This window comes from Kryptolebias marmoratus, linkage group LG2 (genome assembly GCF_001649575.2).
Source record: "Kryptolebias marmoratus isolate JLee-2015 linkage group LG2, ASM164957v2, whole genome shotgun sequence".
Classification (NCBI taxonomy): domain Eukaryota; kingdom Metazoa; phylum Chordata; class Actinopteri; order Cyprinodontiformes; family Rivulidae; genus Kryptolebias; species Kryptolebias marmoratus.
Genome location: NC_051431.1, coordinates 17813873 through 17817900, shown reverse-complemented (window position 1 = coordinate 17817900; position 4028 = coordinate 17813873). Strand labels below are relative to the sequence as shown.

The window sequence follows — 4028 nt, the reverse complement described above, 5'->3', positions numbered from 1 at the left end:
GGGGGGGGGGGGGGGGGACGTATATATACAAACTCATGATGGAGACTTAATGCAGCTTTTCGTCTGTGTCAATAGGAGGTCTGGAAATGAATGGTAGAACTATTTCATGTGGATTTGGCGGCGATATTTTCTTTCTCTGCTCTCTCCTTCTTCCCCCCCTTCCACTCTTCTGGAGGATGTGCTGGAATGCGCACGGCACAGGCCTTCCCAGTGTTTCCATGTGGCCCCCTCAGCTGCAGCGGTATACACAGGCCCTGCAGCAGCTCACTGGGTTAAGGTCAGTTTGCAACCCACACGGGAACCCCCTCTCTATTCTCCAGCTTGTCCCATCTGACTTCACATAAGCTGTGGAGTGTGCAGCAAACTCCAAAATCACTTTGCACTCCAGCTGATTATTGCTGCCCACCGCCAAAAGGGAGGCGATGATGTTTCTCCCCGTTCCCCTGTTTCTGTTTCTTTGTCTGTCTGTTGGCAAAATATCTCGTGAACCACTGGACGGATTTTAATTAAACTCTCAGAGAATAATCACTGGATGTACATCTACAACTGATTAATGTTTGGAGTCAAGGGGATTCAAGATGGCCACCACAGGCAATTGACCTGAGCAAACACAGAAGTGGCTATAGGTCAGTCAATTTTACAGCTATTGATCTAAAATCTTGATGTGGTAGTAGCTGAGAATCATTCACAGTTACAACACATCCTAACAGATCATGTGAGATTTCAGTGTTTGACCAAAACAGGTATAACTCCCTCATTTCAAAACATTTGATGATCTTAGTTTGAAAAAAAATAACTCAGCCATGAAAGACGGTGGCCGATATGTATTCAGCCAAGGAATGCTAGGCCCTTCATTGCCGTAGAGCTTGCCCAAAAGGATTAAAAGTGTTGGCCAGGGGAGCTGAACCTCAGATCAAGTCAAAACTGAAACTATTTGATCATAAAAATGCTCATGTATGAATTGTTTTTTTGCGTGACTGTGCGCCTAAAATGAACACAAAACAAAACAAAAAAAAGCCGCGAGTGAAACAAGCAAAGGCCCATTTAAGCAACTCAACCCTATCTGGAAAAATTTCACAGCACTTTAAAGCCTCGGCGTGCTGCACGTTGCAAGAGTCTCCTAAACAAGTATGAAATGCTGTGTGGCACGATACAGTCAGAGCTTAACGCGCCCTGAAGCCTGTTGGGTTTGTAATTTGTTGATAAACAGCTTTTCCACGCCGCTCTTTAGCATGTCACAATGGTTCTGACAAAAGGCAACGGGCATAATTCAGATAAAACACATCCATTTCATCTATGGGAACACTGTTTATGGCGAAAAGCTCAAACAAAATATGAATTAGAGCCGACGCATTGCAAATAACTCTCCTGGCTTATTAAACGAACAAGTGTTTTATATTCACCCCCGTCGGTCTTCAAGAGCCTTCCAGTTCAGGTGATCATTACATATTCAAGCGCACAGAACAGCTGCATCTTTCATGTTCCATCTGGCAATTTGACGCCTTATTGTAGATGTTTCGCAATGCATTTAACACAAACGGGAAAAGAAATGGGTGATTTTTTTCTAATAAATCAGAGGGTTTTCACTGTTGAAGCTGAGATATGGAGCGAAAAAGAGCACAAACAATAGGATTTTTAATCGTTTTTTTGTTTTGTTTTGTTTTGTTTTGTTTTGTTTTGGTTTTGGGGTGAGTCCACTCAACTTTGTGTAAAAAATATCTGCTCCTTTGAACTCTCAGTTACAAGTCTGGTAATAAAATAGGGCAACTGCTGATCATAAATAGATATTTAGGTCATAAATTTGCCTTCTGTTTCCTCGATTCATGCAGCTTTTTTTATTTTTTATGATTACTTTTTTTTTTTTTTTTTTTGGGGTGATGACAATGTTTCACATCAGCAACAAATTGAATTCATAAATATTTTAAAGCATCACATTCTGCCCTGAAATGGCAAAAGTTCCATTCAGCTCATCACGCCATCTCCTGGCTGAATAAAGAAGTACAGCTTCGCCTCAGCGGCGGGGCCCAGGTCTGGTCTAAAGGGGGTCCAGCCCCTCTTTTACCCCCCGTGATACAAAAATCCTGTGCGTTTTTCCTCTTTTTTTAACCCCAGATATTTCTTCGTTTTCAGGAAAAAAAAAAAAGAAAAAGAAAAATCTCAAACTGCTCCAGATCCTCGATCAGACCCGGAGAGGCTCGCGGAGCAATCACTTTCCCAGATTACTTGTATTTAATACACAATGCATCATAAAACAAATCCCTCATCCTGACAGGAAGAAAATAGAACAGCTCATTCGACTTGAGCTTTCCCAATTTATGGCTAAATTAAAAAGGCTTCCAACAATGGACAAGTCGAGCAGAGGCAGGAAATCAATGACCAGGGTGGAGCAGGGTGGGCAGGAGGGGGGCTTCTCCTGTGGTTTTCAAGGAGCGCGGCGCGATGGGAATCGGTGGCGGGGTCCTGCCTTATTTACACATGATTTTTCCTGCCCTTCCTGCACATTTGCTCCGCGATTCCGCGAAAACAATGGGCATTATCTGGGATGGAAGGTCAATGTCGCAGAGTGAGGAGTTATCCATCATCATCATCTGCTCTCATCAGCCAAGAGCACGGCATCCCCCACCCCCTCTCTGTCCTCTCTGGCTTTACGAGCTGCTTAATAAACTTCGTTCACATCAGGGATGTCTCAGTTTGAAACTCCTGAGTTTAAGTAGAAACAATCAGCAAATAAAATATGTGGCCTTTGTGTGTGTGTTTGTGTGCAGAGCAGGTGCAGGCAGGATGAAAAATAACAGGCATGGATAATTTTTTACATAAAATTTGGATATTGTTTTAAACAATGGTTTGTTTCTTTTTGAAGGAAGAAAACTGACGAGTTTCCAAAACAAAATTTAACATGTTTGAACAGCAGAAAGGTTGAATTATGGAGGAACTTCCCTGTTTTTTTTATTTATTTTTTAATATATAGGTAAATAGATCAAAGTCTCAAACTATATGGAGTTTCTTACAGTTCTTCAACAGGAAGATTTAGGTTTATAGCACTGATTTACTCCCCTGACATAAAAAAAAATCAGTTGAGTTTTATTATTTTCATTAGTTTTATTATTGTTCATCAAAATAAAAAGGCATTCAGTTGTAAAAGGCAGGTGAATTAGAGCAAGAAAACAAACGTTTGAGGTCTAGAGTTTCAGGTAAAAAAAATGTTTCCGGAAGATTTAATATTGTGCGGAGCAGGAGAACAAAACAACAACAAAAAAGCCACATTTAAAATGTTTATTGGCTTGACTCTTAGTTTTACTGCAAAGGAGGTAAAAGGAGGGAAATTGCAGCTTCATTTTGGTGTCAGTGTCAGTGTCTCTGAACTTTTAATTGTCTAAAGTAAGGAGTTTCCAGAAGGAGTCAGATGTGGTTAAACTGCTAAGTTGGTTTTTGGTCTTAGCTCTGTCCTTTATTTACTATTTTTACTGTTCTTAAAACAAATGGTGTTAATAAATTTCAAAACCTAAACAAGGAGGGAAGGGAAACCTTTGGGTTCGGAGGTAAGGCAACAACCTAAAATGTTTCAGGAGGGATTTGTAAAGAAAAGACGGAGAAAAAAGTAAAAGGAACACGTGGATGGTAAAAACCTGCATTGAAGTGTGCTGCGCGCATATGTGTGTGTGTGTGTGCAGTTCATCCCTTTTAGAAGCCCCCCCATCGCGACCTCTCCCTGACCCCGCTCACCCTCTCCAACCCCGGGCCCCTGTCACTTTAAAATTTACCGCAAGCGAGGAGTCTCTTCCGATGAGTGGGGTGGGGTGGGGTGTCTGTGAGATGGTGGGGGGACAGGGGTACAGACAGCCCCGTGTTCTTCTTCAGTCGACTCTCTCATCGGGGGCAGGATGGGGCGATCTTTATGAGACAACGCGCGCGTGAGAGAGACACGTCCTACCAACCGGCCCAGCGCGCCCCCACCCACCCCCCGAAACCTCCCCGCTGTCACACAGAGACGGACCGTCCCGGCTGGATGGGGAGGAGGAGGAGGATGG

General features: G+C 42.8%; 1 protein-coding gene across 14 annotated transcripts in view; it reads left to right on the top strand.

The window, feature by feature from the left end:
* mecom (MDS1 and EVI1 complex locus) overlaps nucleotides 1–4028 on the top strand; it is a 138350-nt gene that overhangs the window by 105420 nt on the left and 28902 nt on the right. The gene's annotated exons all lie outside the window — the stretch shown is intronic.